Source organism: Panthera tigris, chromosome C1 (genome assembly GCF_018350195.1).
Source record: "Panthera tigris isolate Pti1 chromosome C1, P.tigris_Pti1_mat1.1, whole genome shotgun sequence".
In the NCBI taxonomy this organism is placed as follows: Eukaryota; Metazoa; Chordata; class Mammalia; order Carnivora; family Felidae; genus Panthera; species Panthera tigris.
The window spans coordinates 115,790,909-115,807,944 of NC_056667.1; the positions used below are offsets into that span (position 1 = coordinate 115,790,909).

The 17,036-nt window shown below is 42.5% G+C and overlaps 1 protein-coding gene across 13 annotated transcripts in view; it reads left to right on the top strand.

The window, feature by feature from the left end:
* Positions 1 to 1,874: 1,874 nt before the first annotated feature.
* Positions 1,875 to 17,036, top strand: part of CLASP1 (cytoplasmic linker associated protein 1) — a 272,320-nt gene continuing 257,158 nt past the window's right edge. For all 13 annotated transcript variants that reach the window (XM_042994223.1, XM_042994217.1, XM_042994218.1 and 10 more), the window contains exon 1: positions 1,875 to 2,192. The gene's annotated coding sequence lies outside the window, so the exon portion shown is untranslated. The remainder of the gene's footprint in view (positions 2,193 to 17,036) is intronic.

Genomic DNA, 17,036 nt, shown 5'->3' on the forward strand with positions numbered 1-17,036 from the left:
CTCAGAGATATCTGCACACCCACGTTCACAGCAGCATTCTTCGCCATAATCAAAAGATGTTGGTAACCCACGTAACCATCCTGGTATATACACACAATGGAAGAGAATTCGGCCTTAAAAAGGAAGGAAATTCTGACACATGTTACAACATGGAAGCGCCTTGACATTTATGCTGAGTGAAATAAGCCAGTCACAAAGAGACAAATACTGTATGATTCCACTTATATGAGGTATTTGAGGGGTCAAGTTCAGAGACATATGGTAGACTGGTGGTTGCCAGGACTTGGGGGAGTGGGGATTGAGGAGCTGTTTAAAAGGTACAGAATTCCAGTTTTATAAGATGAAAGGAGTTCTGGAGATGGTTGCACAGCAATGCGATGGTACGTCATTGATCTGCGCAGTTTAAGAGTGGTTAAAACGGTAAATTTTGTTATGTGTACCTTCCCATAATTAAAAGTTAAAAAAAATTCCCCATCCTATTTTTCTTTTTTTTTTTAAATTTTTTTTAATGTTTATTTATTTTTGAGACAGAGCATGAACGGGGGAGGGGCAGAGAGAGAGGGAGACACAGAATCCGAAACAGGCTCCAGGCTCTGAGCTGTCAGCACGGAGCCCGATGCGGGGCTCCAACCCAGGAACTGTGAGATCATGACCTGAGCCAAAGTCGGACGTTTAACCCACTGAGCCACCCAGACGCCCCCCCCCCATCCTATTTTTCAAACCTTACTTTCCACTCTTCCCCTGTATCCCCCACTACCGCCTTTCAGTTAGACTGCTGCCTTCATTGTACTCCCAGTAAAACACTCCCTTTTCAGCCTTCGCTCCAAGGAGTTTCCTCTCCGGAATGCTTTCATCAACACCCATCCATTTGGGCGGTGCTTTCGCCTCCAAAGATGCTAGTTCTTCTAGATGCAACCAGGAGTCACATCCTCCAGGTATCCTTACTTACACCTTCAGACCACGGTCCTTCTTCTTTCCCGCACTGCACACAGGAGCGAACACGTGCCTTTGTTTCCGCTTAGTCTCGCCGACCCTTAACATTTAAGCCCTGAGCATCAGGGGCGTTACCTCACCGTTCTTCCGCACCCGTCTTCTAACAGAACACTCCACCACCGCGGAGCTCGGCATTCAAGAGCTCCCGGTGAAAACTCAACGCACTGGACATCGAGAGGGGAGGGAAGTCAACTCCCACTCCCACGGGGTGATCTCATTGAGGCAGTGTGTTAATTTCACACACAAGCTCTCAGTGTCAAATTACCTGCGAACATAGGGTCCTGCAGGATCCTTAATGGCAGCCCTATCATTTGCACAGCTTTGTACCCTCCGAAACACCTTCTCACGTGTCAGCCGAAAGTCACGCGAGAGTGAGGTCAGAGGCAGCGTTATTTGTTCAGGCGCTCACGTAAAAAAGGGGTTGTGGCTGGCCGTCTCGAGTCTCCGAGGCCTCAACCGGGCCGATTTCGCTTCAAGAACGCCAGAGAACCGTTAAAAAGTTGTGCTTCCGGCTCAAGTGTCCGCGCCCTGTCGAAAAGGGAAGGGGGAACCAACGCAAGCCCGGGTACGGAAAGTCACAGGGCCCAATTTCCTTCATCTGAGTCGCCCGACGGTCGGGCGGGACGCGCGTAACCCAGAAGTGAAAGCTCGTTTCCTTCAGGTATTAGACCCCGACCGCAGGAAGTCCCGGCCAGATGACTTTTATCCAGGCTTTCGCGACTCCCCCCTCAGCTCTATTCACTACACTCCCTGCTTTGTGGTGCCTTGTCGCCGTGGCCACTGCATCCGACCCTCCTGGCCTAGCCTGAGTTTCGCCGCAACTTCGCAGCACCTTCGCCGTCCTTCCCTTAAAGAACCTTTATTCTACGGGTCCCTATCGGGGTCAACTGACGTTCTCGGAGGAGGCAAAAGCTCCTGGGACTTGCAGCTCCAGAAGCCCAGTACAGGCCGGCTGGCGCCTGCGCGGGGCGTTACCATAGAGAGCAGCCGCCTCTCTGGTCTCGGTTTACATTCTCTATGGTCCAGCCGGGTCGGTGGCGGTAAAAGGGAGACTGCACTGCGCAGGCGCTCTCGGCTTCTATTTTTTTTTTTTTTTTTTTTTTTTTTAATCCCCGCACCAAGCGCTTAACCTCATTGGGGTGGAGGAGAAGGCGGCGGCTGTCTGGTCCGCAGCGGCAACAGTAGCGAATAATACGGCTGTAAGTACCCGGTTGGGGAGAGGAGATTTAGATCCAGCCCTCCGAGGCCCTTGCCCCTTCGCCTTGCGGTAGCAGACGCCGGGTCTGGGTGAGGGCGATGTCCAGCGCTGTCATCGGCTCTTGGGTGCACTTTGGGGGGAGGGGGCGGCCCTTAGGTGGGAGCCGGGCGGGGAGCGGGATGGGAGGGTGGGTTGTTTATCCCACCGGTAGGTCGCTGATCCCAGGCTGCTTTGCAGAGGGAGGAGGGGGCGACTATGGGGTCAGCCTGGCTTTGTGTGCCCCTCTCTCTTTTCCTCTCCCAGACCCCACCCCGGGCCCCCTTCCTGACCCGAGTCTTACCGGCCCGGTGGGAGAAGCCAGCGAACAGCCAGTCGCGTTTGAAAAGAGCCCGGGATTGCGAGGGGAGGGGGCGAGGGAGAGAAACCCATAACAACTAGTCATCGGCGAGTGATGGGTGTGGAGAAAGATCCAGAGGGAAGGGGTGCCGGGGAGGCGGGCGGCCGGGGCTCCCAGCCGGGCTAGACAAAAGCTGAGCGAGCGGCGCCGAGCCGAGCCGGGGACCGGGCGGGATGCAGAGGGTCCCTTGGTCCCTGAGGCCCGCAGAGAGCTTCTTTCCGAAGCTGGGAAAGCGGACAAGTGCTGAGTTAAGCCTTGTGCAGCCTCCTCAACTTGCCTTTGTTGTTCTTTGGTATTGGCAGAGCCGCTCTGACGAAGAGGAGTGCACGTTAGCCTGGTTGGGTACAATGGAGCTAATCGAATTTTGCTTTCCATTTTTCGAGCCGCTCAGATGAATATGGGGTTTTCCAGGGTCTAACTTATTACATAATGTTATTAAAATAGTTGTGTTTATTTCTAAGATTAAAAAAAAAAACTAGGTAGGTCCTTGAAGCATGTTTTGTTGCATCTGGATGAATTTCTCTGTTGCGGGGTTCGATGATTAAATAGTGACCGTTCGTAGAACCTGCGAGCTCTTTAATCGTGATACTTTAATTTGTAGATGTGGCAGTGAGAGATTCGGATTCTCTATTCCTTTGGGAGGCAGTGATGCAGAAGAGTCAGAAGGGAGAAATAGTTGCAGGCTGCCATGTGCCTTGTCCCCTATTCTGGTGCCACAGTCCGGTATAAATTCTAGCTTTAGAGATTGTTGCTTTTATTTCTATTATTATTTGTGACATTTACTGAACTCTTGGTAAGAGGGATCCTGGACAGTGGGCTCCTTTTACTCAAAGGGAGTTGGGAGAATAGTAACATTGATGCAGAGACCTTATAGATAAAAACAAAACCACAATGTCCCAGAGTTACTGAATATTGTGTATCTTCTCCATTTGCTAAGAAAGATTTAAATTTTTGTGAGCTGCTGACTTACTCATTTTTGTAAAATCATGCAATTGCACTTTTTTTTTTAAAATCTGTTTCTGTAATTTATAGTTTATCAGCTAACGTGCAGCACTATTTCCGGATTTTAAGTTTTAATTTTTACCGAAGAGCTTTCAACCCTAGCTTTATATCTTCTCGACTAAAGTAACCAAAGTCAGAAATCCTTTGAAGTGGCAGTTGGTGGTGAAGGTGTCAAATATTGTATCTCCATGTTACAATCTAAGTGGTAAATAGAGAAAAGGCCTTTGCTAACCTTACACCTTAAATTAGTGTTGGAACTGAAAACCTGGATCTCCCTGTAAGTCAGGATTTTGGCCACAGACTCAATCTTATGTAAAAGAGGCAAGCATTTTTTGTGCTAATGGGAAGCAAAAATCTGAAGCTTGGTGTTTATGCTTCAGTAACCACTGTGATAGAATCTCTTAAGTGTAGTTCGGATGATGGGAACTTACTTTTTATAGAGCAAGATTTCAGATCCTTAAAATAGTTTGACAGGGATGTTGAGAAATGATTGGCCAGAAGAACGTTAGGTTTATTGTTCATATGTGTTAGGTTTCGTTCATTGGTTTGGATTTAGATTTTTTTGCTTCAGTAGTCTGTTAACTCTATTTTCTTGAGTGGCTCAGTCTCACAATTTATAAGTTGAGTGAGAGATAGTTTCTTGGATCTGAGACTTAAATTTATCTTTGAGACTCCGTTTCTTCTTAACAATCCTCTTTATAAAATCATAGTTCTTAGAGTATACTTTTAATTTAGTACTATTAGCAAATATTATGACCATTTAAGGGATTGTAAATATTAGAGCTGAGTTATTAAAACTGGAAGTTTTAACAACTGCAAGAAAAACAGAATCATCTAAAAGATTTCCTAAAAAATAAGAGAAGGATCTATTAGTCTTAAAAAAAAAAACAAACAAAAAACCCAACACAAAACTAAGCAAAGAACAAGTCATTGATGATAGAGTTTTTGGTTTGTAAAATGTAATAGAAGAAAGTAAATGAACCTTTTTTTTTTTGTAATGTTTATTTATTATTTTTGAGAGGCAAAGTGAGACAGAGCATGAGCGGGGAAGGGGCAGAGAGAGAGAGAGAGAGAGAGAGAGACAAAGAATCCAAAGCAGGCTTCAGGCTGTGGGCTGTCAGCACAGAGCCCGATGTGGGGCTGGATCCCACAAGCTGTGAGATCATGACCTGAGTCGAAGTCGGATGCTCAACCAACTGAGCCACCCAGGCACCCTGTAAATGAATTTTTCTTAACCCAGTGCGATCAGGGCAACATCCATAAAATGTGTGTGTTTGACTAAATGACCTCTAAAGGCCTTTTCTTTTTAAGCTCCGGAGTTTACTATTTCTGGTAGGTCTTCATTGCCCCAGGGCTTTCCTGCCTACTCTGTGCTCAGACCATTACTGCCATACTGAATGCTTTTCTTCCCCAGATTGTTGTGGCAGCCCCAATCCACCTCCCCCCATGGGTCCCTAAAGTTGTGGCTCAGATGACGGCCTTTCTTTCATAATGCCTGTGTTGACTTCCCTCTTGTTTCCTGCCTGGAAATCTCCTCACTCCTTGCTGATTCCTGTTTTATCCACTACCTTCCTCTTTGGAAGATTCACGCCTCTGCTTTTAGTCTCCTCTAGATCCTTGAGGGCCCTGGAAGTTTGTAGAACACTGTGGTATCCTCTGTACTTAGCTACCAGGACTTGTGTAACTAGGGACTTGTGTAGCTAGTCATGGTTAATGTATGAAATATGAAAGATAACTTAGAATAGTAGAATTTGAGTTTGGGCAGAGCTCTTAGAGGCTCCATTGACCATTCTCCTACCTTTTGTCTACTGTATTCTGGTCCTCAGCCTTACACTGCAAATCTGCTTTTCTGTTCCTGGACAGGTCTTGGTTGCTAGAAAGCTAGTTGAGACCGTTCCAGAATCTGCCCCTTCCCTGTTGCCTGTTTTTCTTGGGCATAACCCTGAAGCAACATGTATTAAGTCTGTTTCTTCTCCATGTAATACACGTAATAGCTTTTCATTTCCTAGGACAGTCATCAAGCCTTCTCTAGATTTATTGGTGAATTAATTTATTAAACCCTTTCTTTAGCTCGGTACCACGGGGTACAGTTGAAAAGACTGCGTGGTCCCCACATTTCAAACGCTCACAGTCTAATAAGGAAGACAGACAAAATGTTACACATTGATGCCACTTAGGCTGTAAGTAAGTAAATAAATAACCCTGCCCTAGATCCTTTGTCCCCTCCTGTGTTGTTTTTATTTTTTTTTTCTTTCAAGGTTTTATTTTTTTTTTTAAATTTATTTATTTATTTATTTATTTTTTTTTTGGGACAGAGAGAGACAGAGCATGAACAGGGGAGGGGTAGAGAGAGAGGGAGACACAGAATCGGAAACAGGCTCCAGGCTCCGAGCCATCAGCCCAGAGCCTGACGCGGGGCTCGAACTCACGGACCGCGAGATCGTGACCTGGCTGAAGTCGGACGCTTAACCGACTGCGCCACCCAGGCGCCCCAAGGTTTTATTTTTTTAAAGTATCTCTACACCCAGTATGGGTCTGGAACTCACAAGCCCTAGATCAAGAGTCTCATGCTCTACAGACTGAGCCAGCCAGGTGCCCTGTTCCCTCATGGTTTAATCAGATTTCCCCATCTTTCTTTAGGCAATTCTGTTTTGTTAGTGTTCTTTCTTTCTTTCTAAAGTTTATTTATTTTGAGAGAGAGTGTGAGTGTGAGAAGTGAGCGGGGAGGGACAAGACAGAGAAGGAAAGAGAAAGAGAGAGAATCCCAAGCATTTCTGCCCTGTCAGCGCAGAGCCCAGGGCGGGGTTCCATCTCACAAACCAGATCATGACCTGAGCTGAAATCAAGAGTCCATCGCCTAACTGACTGAGCCACCCGGGCACCCCCATTAGTGTCCTTTAAATGCAGTGTCTGAAATGAAACAACTTGCAGTGACCTGACCAGAGCATACAGCTGTTGTCTTAGGTTAGGAGCTGTATCAAGGGTTCAGACTTTGTTGTACATTCTGACTGTGCCACTTGCTAGCCCTGTGACTTTGGGCCGTGGGCCCGTTAAATCATCTCTTCATGTTTTAATGAATTCACCTATAAAACAAATGTGAGGGGAAGGGAAGGCAGTGTTAAAAGTAATATCTACTGGGGCGCCTGGGTGGCTCAGTCGGTTAAGCGTCCGACTTCAGCTCAGGTCACGATCTCGCGGTCCGTGAGTTCGAGCCCCGCGTCGGGCTCTGTGCTGACAGCTCAGAGCCTGGAGCCTGCTTCCGATTCTGTGTCTCCCTCTCTCTCTGCCCCTCCCCTGTTCATGCTCTGTCTCTCTCTGTCCCAAAAATAAATAAACGTTAAAAAAAAAATTAAAAAAAAAAGTAATATCTACTTACAGGGTTGTAAGGATTAAATGAGATATGTCAAGTGCTGAGAATAGTGATTGGCATATAGTAAGTGGCTATATACATGGTATTCCCACTATGTATTTGTGGTAGGAGTTGATAATATTAATGACAAGGTAGCATACATAGCACTAATCAAGTCACCAGAGTCATTTGAGGAGCTTGTTAAAATACAAATGGTCTGACCTTATTTATTCCCCATCTACCCAGAGATTTTTGGTCAGTTAAGCCTACGAGGCCTGGGTAGACACAGTTCTAACAGTCCCCTGGTGAGTCTTTAAAACAAAACCCTAATGAAAACCTTGCGCTTTATGTTAATTTTGTCAGTGATTGCGTTTGCTCTTACAAATTAGAAAAATCCCCCAAGTAATAGATGAGTAGATGCTCCTGACAGATACAAACAATGCAGATAAGGGAAAGGCTTGGCCCCAGACCTCAGGCCCCCTAGGAGGCGTATTCACTTATCAGTGTGAAATGTATCCTTCTAAACAGTGTTGCCTGTTTTGGTAGCTACGTGTATGTGAGTGTCTTCATAATAATAAATAATAGCCAGATTTAAGGGAAAAACCCCTCGATTTTTAAATCACTTTTGCATTCATAATCTTCTTTGCTCCCTTCAGAATCCTGTTAGGTAGACGGGGAAGATAATGTTGCTATCTTCTCAATTTACAAATGAGAAACTAAGACCTGCAGGTTAAATCCCAGTCCGAGATAGAGCTGGGATGAGAGCAGGACCTTCTGTTTCCAAACTTAAGTGTTCTTTTCTTGTCAGCTGCCTCTTAGCTACATAATTTTGTTGACTTACTGAAGTTATGGTTCATGAAATCCTCTGATCTTTTTGCCATGTCAATAAGCTGCCAAACCAGGTTCCCTCCTGAGTTTTAGTGTGTTTATACTTGCTTTTAAAAAAATGTAAATTCAAGGTTTAATAGTTAACATGTATCTGGGAAGGTTGATTGTTTTGTGAAAAACACCTAGAACTGGCCTTGTAGCTGTCTTTTACTCTGGCACATTTGGGTGAGTTTATGTTTCTTCAGGATAGCCGAATCCACTTTGCACCTGTCTCTGTAAGTGTTACCCTATTAACTTTCCAAGCGGAATCAGTTAAATTTATTTATAGTCTTATTATAATAATATAGCGATAGCACAGAAACTTGAGGGACCAGAGGGGAAAAGCCACATCAAACCATCCTAACACAAGGTATCATTGCTTAATGTATCACCCTGTCTGTATGTTTGTACTTTTCAGTAAGTAATGTTAGGTTTTGCATGTTTTGTGAATACTTTCTGTGTAATGACATATTATGCATCATTTAAATTTTTAATAGCTTTGTCATATATGAGTTGACATGGCGAATTTTGGTAAACTGGGATCCTTGACAAGTAGGTGTGTGTGTGTGTGTATATATATACATATGTATACATATGTATATATATATATATTTTAGAGTTTATTTATTTATTTGAGTAATCTCTACACCCAGCTTGGGGCTTGAACTCATGGCCCTGAGATCAAGAGTTGCGTGCTCTTCTAACTGAGCCAGCCAGGCTCACCCCCTTTCTTTAAATTACATATACTGTAATGGTGACTGTGTTTTTGCACATAGTTTGCTTCTTTGGTGTTGTTTCCTTAGGATAAATTCAAAGAAGTGAGATTATTGGGTGACTTTTGATACATACTGCCTGATTGCTGACCACAAAGTTGTACCAGTTAATAATTTTCCCAGCACCCTAAGAATGTATCACTTTCACAGAAATTTTACCAACTTCTGGCAATATATTTTAAATGTTTTTTTTTGTTGTTGTTACAGTGAGAGACATGGAATCGTACATTATTTTTATTTTTCATTTATTTTAAAAAAGAGCAAGGAATAATGATGGGCTTTTATATGAACCAACTGTATGCAATTTGTATTGGACATTACATGCAGGTGCTCTGTCTTACTTGCTTAGTTTTCACTCCTGTCCTGTGTGGCTACAGCTATTGCATTTCCAGATCGATGTGGAGGAAAATGCAGCCTTTGCTTTGTGGGACAGAATAGTCTATTTGTCAACATCAGAATGTAATCTTATTCCATTTTTGTGGCCTACCTTTAAGCATTGTGTGTGTGTGTGTGTGTGTGTGTGTGTGTGTGTGCGCGCGCGCATGCTCAAGGGCCCTGCCTGAAATATTTAGTAATCAGAATGTCTGGTGGTGGGGGCGAGTTAGCTGCTTTTTACACAGATTTCCCAAGTGATTCTGAAGCCACCAGAGTTTGAGAGCTGCCTCGGGACTACCTTCCAGCTAATTTTTTGCTCGGTTTCTCCGCAGTGTGTCTTTCCTGTGGGTAGAGGCAGACTCTGTTATGAAGGGTTGCTCAGACATGTTAACAGAGGCCTGCTGTATAGAGAGAATGAATTGTGTAGCAGTGTCCTTCCTAACGTAGAGTAGCTGGGTTCATTCTAGGAACAATAAGCCAGTCTTTCTAAGAGTAGTTGAACTGCATAAAAACAGCTCCTTCTCTGAAGCCTCCTTGTGGTGCTGGTGGCTGTGTTTTGTTTCAGTTCTGGTAAGTCCTAGAGCTTTCCAGACCCAAGCCATGAGGACATGGCTTTGGTTGGCCCGAGGATGGTAGGTAGACCTAGCATCCCAATGGCAATGGCCACCATGGATTGAACACCCAACTTCTTGTAGGTATGCTTTTGCCAGTTTTTAAAGCAGCATTTATTAAAAAAAAATATTTTTTATGTTTATTTATTTGTTTTGAGAGAGAGAGAGAACAGGTGGGGGGTGGGGCGGACAGAGGATCTGAAGCAGGCTCTGCACTGACAGTGGAGAGCCTGATGAGGTGCTCAGACTCACAAACCGTGAGATTCCGACCTAAGCTGGAGTCAGATACTTAACCAACTGAGCCGCCCAGGCACCCTTTCTTACAGCAGTATTTAAAGACAGATGCTGTCTTCATTTTTAATGAGAGGAAGCGGGGGAACTTACTCGAAAAGTTGAATAATTTGTCCACAGTCATGCAGCTGGAAAGTGGTAGAGTCGGTTCTCAGATTCTTCAGCTTCCTTTCCATTTATTTCTGTTTTTTGCACACAGGCTATTCCTCATTCATGAAAGGTCGGTGGGGATGTCTTGGGAGAAAGTCTGCTCCCGGCGTCTGGTGGCATCTGGAGTTGCCTCCTCACTAGTCAGGAAGGACATAGAGATGCAGGTTGGCACTGGCATTTCCATGAGGGTTAGATCAGGTGATATACAGTCTCTTTTAGATTTGATTCCCCGATTTGAAATCTACCCTTGGACAATCCAGGTCACTAAAGACATGATATAAACCTTTTTAATTTATTTTTTATTGTGGTTAAGATATATATAGCATAAAACATGCCATTTTAACCAGTTTTAAGATTATAATTCAGTGGCATTAGTTACATTCACACTATTGTACAACCATCATCAGAGTCACCTTCCAAATCTTTTCCATCACCCCAAACAGAAACCCTATAACCATTGAGCCATAAATCCCTGTTCCTCCCTCTTCCTCAGTCTCTGATAATTTAGAATCTACTTTCAGTCTAAGTAGACTAGGCAAGTCTAGATAATTCTAGATAACTCTAGGCATGCCTAGTCTAGATAATTCATGTAAGTGGAATCATAATATCTGTCCTATGACTTATTCACTTAGCATAATGTTTCCAAGGTTCATTCATGTTATTCCTTTCTAATTGGTGAATAATATTCCATTGTATGTATATAGTAACATTTGTTTATCCACTCATCTGTTGATAGAACTTGAGTTGTTTCTACTTTTTGACTGTTGTCAATAATGCTGTCTTACAAATTTGTCTTACAAATTTCTGTTTGAGTCTCTGTTCTCAGTTCTTTTGGGGATATACCTAGGACTAGAATACTAGGTTGTGTGGTAATTCTACGTTTGGCTTTTTGAGGAATTGTTGAACTCTCCCACAGTGACTGTATATTTATACCCCTAATGGCAATGTACAAGGGTTTCAGTTTCTCCATATCTTTTTTTTTTTTTTTTTTTTTTTTTACGTTTATTGATTTGAGAGAGTGGAAGAGAGAGAATCCCAAGCAGGCTCCACATTGTCAGCCCAGAGCCCGATGCGGGGCTCAAACCCACGAACCATGAAATCATGACCTGAGCTGAAGTTGGACGCTTAACTGAATGAGCCACCCAGGTGCCCCTATGTTTCTTGATAATGTTCTTTGATGCACAAACGTTTTGAATTTTGATGGAACCCAACTAATCTGTTTCTTTTGCTCTTATGCTTTTGGTGTCATAGCTAAGAATCCATTATCATCTGAGGTTGTGAAGATTTACTCCTATGTTTTTACAATTTTATAGTTTTAGCTCTTACATTCAGGCTGTTAATACATTTAAAGTTATTATTATTATTTTTATATGGTGTGAGGTAGGGATCCAACTTCGTTGTTTTGCATGTGGATATCCAGTTGTCCGAGTAACATTTGTTGAAGACTGATGTAAATGTTTTAATTACTTATTTTCTGTGTCATTCACTGGCATTTATATTTTGCTTTAGGTATTTGATTTCACTGCCTACCCTCCTTCATTCTTACTCCATACCCCTACCCTGTTTTCTTCCTTTGAAACAGGATGCATGTATATTTTGTGTGAGTTACAGCTTTGCTGTTTGACATATGAGAGACACTTAATAAATGTGAGTTCCCTTTGTTCCTTTTAATTTTGTATAGTTCAAAAAATTTTTTTAATGTTTATTTATTTTTGAGAGAGACACAGTGTGAGGGGGGAAGGGCAGGGAGAGAGGGAGACACAGAACAGGGTCCGGGCTCTGACCTGTCAGCACAGAGCCCAACATAGGGCTCGAATTCATGAACCCAGAGATCATGACCTGAGCCAAAGTTGGACACTTAAACTGACTAGACCACCCAGGCGCCCCTAATTTTGTATAGTTACTTTCTTTTTTCAAAGTTTATTTTTTTATTTTGAGATAGAGACAGCACAAATTGGGGAGGGTCAGAGAAAGGCGGGGGGGGGGAGAGAGAGAGAAAGAATCCCAAGCAGGGTTTGTGCTTCCAGTGCAGAGCCTGATGTGGGGCTTGAACTCATGAAAGTGTGGGGTCATGACCTGAGCTGAAATCAAGAGTTAGGACACTTAACCGAGTCACCCAGATGCCCTTGTATAGTTGCTTGTGGTTTGTGTTTCAAAATAGATTGTGAGGACCTTCAGGGTAGGGTGTATATTATATATTTTTTTGTTTACCCATGTCAGCCTCTCTCTTGTCCCCCGCTGCCCCCATTACTCTAGTGTCCAGTTTTGGGCAAATGATGCAAGTGATGTCCTTACCTTTTATTGGCTGAATTGTGAAGCTGAATATAGATCTTTGTGGATACAGTTAGGTAATTGTGGAAAATTCTTTTTTTTTTTTTTTTTTTTTTAATTTTAAAGTTTATTTATTTTGAGAGACAACGATCATGCAAGTGTAGGGGAGGAACAGAGAGAGAGAGGGAATCCCAAGCAGGCTCTCCATCACCGGCACAGAGCCTGATGCGGGATTTGAACTCACGAACTGTGAGTTGGTGACCTGAGCTGAAGTTGGATGCTTAACTGACTAAGCCACCCAGACCCCCAATTGTGGATAATTCTTGAAAGATCAATAATCAGTATATTATAAGGTTCTTCAAGGTTTTTAATTCAGGTCCTTTTAAGCAATTTTTTCACATGTGAGGATTGATATAGCATCTAAGCCTTGAAACTTCCTTGGGAGTTTTTTTGTATGTGACATAAGATATTTTGATAAACCTCAGTTAGGTTGCATAATACAGAGTTCATTTCATGGATGACTGGAAAATTTTTAACTCATTATTTAAGATTATGGTAAATTTTGTATCCGGAATTTTACTCCTTTTAGGGGTGATTTTTATATATCTAGTTTTATAGTGTTAGCTGATTTATTTAGATTGAGCCATTTTGACTTACAGTTTTTAAAAAATGTGTATTCATTTTTGAGAGAGAGAGAGCACGAGTCGGGGAGTGTCAGAGAGAGAGGGGGACAGAGGATCTGAAGCAGGCTCTGAGCTGACAGCAGTGAGCCTGGTGTGGGACTTGAAGTCACGAATTGTGAGGTGATCACCTGAGCCAGAGTCAGACACTCAACCAACTGAGCCAAAGCCGAGTGCCCCTTGATTTGCATTTTTGACAAATGTTTAATTTAAAAAATTAAAAAAATTATTTGGAGTTTTGCAGTAGCGTGTATTATTTTTCTAACAAAAATATTAAATCTCATTAAAAAGCTCTTTTGCCTAGAAATCCCCAAAATTAACTAGTGCAGAGTTATCTGATCTTTCTGGGTTTGTATTATCAGATTTCCTTCCATCACACTCTTTAGTGTTCCTTAGGGTCTAATATTACTTGTGCTAAGTGATCAGACCTCCTGTAAGAGTCCATTTTGTAACCTACCATCCAGATGTCAGCGAAGGGAAGGTTCAGTTTGAAGGCTGGCCTTCGGTGTTTTGTTTCCTACTAGGTTTTGACTCTTAGTATCTTGTTATATAAACACTTTCATCGTATGAGATACTGGCTTCCACTGTTTATTTTATCAGTTCCTTATTATTAATAGTGAAAACAGAAAAGGAGTTATTTTGTTCTTTTATTTTCTATTTCAAGCAACATAACAACATGAGAGGTCAGAGCAAATCCAGTATTTGACTTGCTTTCAGGTAATTGTCAACCAGTGAAATGATTCACGAAGAGCTTGAACTCCCTTAGTTGGAATAACGGTTTATTGCAGGGAGAGTAGGAAGAAGATAATGCAGACTGTTTTCCTTAACTGCCCCTGGCAAAATTGGCCTGGTAAGAATCTGAATCTGTGGCCATGCATCTGTGTGCACAAAGATGGACCCAACTTCTTCGTAAATAAGGCCAGAGGTAGCATATAGCTGTATCCTTATACACAAAATTTGATTCAAGAAGTGTTTTTGTTATTTAGTAGATCACCCTTCAGACTTGGGATCCCATGCTGAGAGGGGTGGCTCTTTAAAAACAAATGTTCTCAGTGCCCGGGTGCCCTCTGTGCACTGATTTGGGCTAATGGGTGTGGTATTTTAGCCAGATGCCGGTTGTGTTTACCTGTTGGCATGCCAAGTAGATTTCCTATGGCCTGTGACTGGGGTTTTATTTTTTTATTATTTAAAAAAAGATTTCTGTCTATTTGTTTATTTTGAGAGAGAGAGAGAGAGATTGCAAGCAGGGGAAGGGCAGAGAGAGGGAGAAAGAATCCTAAGCAGGCTCTGCATTGACAGCATAGAGCCCGACCTGGGGCTCGAACCCACGAACCGCGAGATCATGACCTGAGCCAAAACCAAGAAGTCGGTCACTCAACTGACTGAGACCCCCCAGCACCACTGTGACTGCATTCTTAAAAGTGAACATGGTGGGAAAAACTTTCCATTCTCTCATGGTTTTTAGAACTTGGAGGAAGTTTCTGAAATTGCCAAAGGAACATTTGTTTGGACAAAGTAACGGTATTTAGCCTAATTATGTAGTAATGATTTTACAGAATCACAAAAGGATGACAGCTGGGGAAGATAAAGAACATCTTACAATCACTTGATTGGTAGACCTCTTTTGGGGTGGGGTAAGGTGAATGGAGGGGATCCAGAAAGGGTATATAAGTAGATGTTCATGAGAAATGGACCTGAAAGCACAGAGCCTTCATGAGAACTGCTCCCATTTAATTAAGAGAGTTATTCTAGGGTGTATCCTGGGTAATTAGTAAAGAATGCACAAACTATGTGCTTTGATCAGAATTTTTGCTCAACACACGTTAACTGTTGTGCCACAGGACTGAGAGAGAGGCTCTTTTTAAAATAATTTTTTTAATGTTTAATTTTGAAAAAGAGAGAGCGTGTGAACGCAGGCGTATAAAAGGGGGAGGGGCAGAGAGAGAGAGACAGACAGACAGACAGACAGAGACAGAATCTGAAGCAGGCTCCAGGCTCTGAGCTGTCAGCAAAGAGCCTGACGCAGCGCTTGAACCCACAAACCGTGAGATCATGACCTGAACCAAAATTTGTCACTTAACCGACTAAGCCACCTAGACGCTCCTGAAAGAAAGGCTCTTAGCCCTGTTCCCAAAGAGCTCCACCCCTAAGAGGGAAGTCAGACAAGTAAGGAGACAGGATTCCTGAGTTAAGCGCACTACTGTGGGAGGACTGAAGAGGGAAGGGCTCTTAATCTGGGGGTAGGAGAAGAGCTGTGTCCTTACCCTGTTTTAACCCAAAGTTATGTAAGGCCCTGAACCAGGTCCGCATGCCTGGTTGGGTACTCTGGGGCCTGCTTGTTACCTTCTATTTATGAGAGCTCTGTTGGCTGGGGACCTAGCTTGTGACCTTGGGGCGAAGACCCGGACTCTTGGCCATGTTAATGCCATGGTCTAACTTTGTGAAGTGGCCACAGACAATGGCCAAGAAAGCACCCTTGCTGAGAGAAGACTGTTTAAAACTAGAATCTTTCGAGAGCCCTAAGTCTCCATAAAATCAGGATTATTTTCAGATCTTTACTTGAATCATCAACAGATCAGCGATACAATTTTGGAATTTTGGGGGGCGGGGGTTAGACATTGTGCTTTTGGGAGATTGGTTGCTATTGAGATTGCTTCTGGAGAGTGATGGCATTATTAAAAATATGTTATTTTTATTGTAGTCACAAGCTTATTGCATGCATTATTGGCTGTAAAATTTTTTTTAAAAATGCCTAGGGGATAGTCTGTGCCCCTCTTTTACTCGTAAAAATTTTATTTTTAACTAATCTCTACACCCAACGTGGGGCCCAAATTTACAACCCTGAGATCAGAAGTTGCACATTCTAGTGACTGAACCAGCCAGGCGCCCCAGTGTCCCTTTTTATTATGAGCGAGTTTAAATCTGTTGTGGCTTTGTATGAAGGTCCTTTTCATCTTGTTTAAATTCCCTAGAAAGGAGAAATAGAACTGCTAGTTAAATGCATTAGTTTTTTTAAATTATAAAGTATTTATTTTTTGAGCAGGTACTATATACACATGGTTTAAAAATTAAGTTTTCCTCTTCTCTTGTTTGCCACCCACCCAGTCCCCTTCCCTGGAAGCAACAGTGGTACTAAATATATATGTGAAAAAAAATGCATATGTATAGACACACCTTCCTCTCCTATTTTGTACAGATGGTATCCTGCTACAGACCACCGTGTATTTTGCCTTTTTTTTTTTTTTTTTAACTTTATGTATCTTGGAAATCATTCTGTGTGAGTACATGTAAAGTGTTCCCCATTTTTTTAAAACGAAGAGTATGGCTGAATAGGATGCCATAATTTATTTAGCCATCTATTGAGGAACATTTAGTTTTTTCTAGTCTTTTGCTTTTATAAATAATGCTAGAAAGATTAATCCTGTAATTTATTTTGCACTTGTATGACTAAATTCCCATACGTTGAGATTTGGGGTTGAAAGTTATGTACCTTTAAAATTTTGAGAGATATTGCTAAATTATCCGTCTTAGAGGTTTAAAAAAAACCTAGCCTGCAGTATGAGAGTTCCTGTAGTTAATACACTTAAAAATATAATTTTGTAAAAGCATATGACGCTGTTTTGTCATATGTATTGTTCAGTTAAAACGTGGCTATAGTTCAGTGATAAAAAAGCAATCCAACACTAATTCTCATCGTCTGTTTTTCTGTTTTTGACTTTGCACGTATTACATGGCTGGATGAGGTTTAGAAATTAGCTTTGTTTCCTTATACACGTTACCAAGGCTCCTTCTAGAGAGGAGTGCCAGAAATGGGTGGGCAATTTGCTGAGTAACTGCCTCTTTTTATAGTTTTCAATTTTTCTTTTTTTTAAGCGAGAGGGAAAGTGGGGGAGAGAGAATCCCAAGCAGGCTCCCCGCTGTCAGCACAAGGCTCAATCCCATGAACCGAACCGTGAGATCATGACCTGAGCCAAAATGAGTCAGATGCTTAACCAGCTGAGCTGAGCCATCCCAGGCACCCCTCCGGTTTTTTTTTTTTTTTAAAGTAAGGTCTATGTAGGGCTTGAACTCCTGACCTT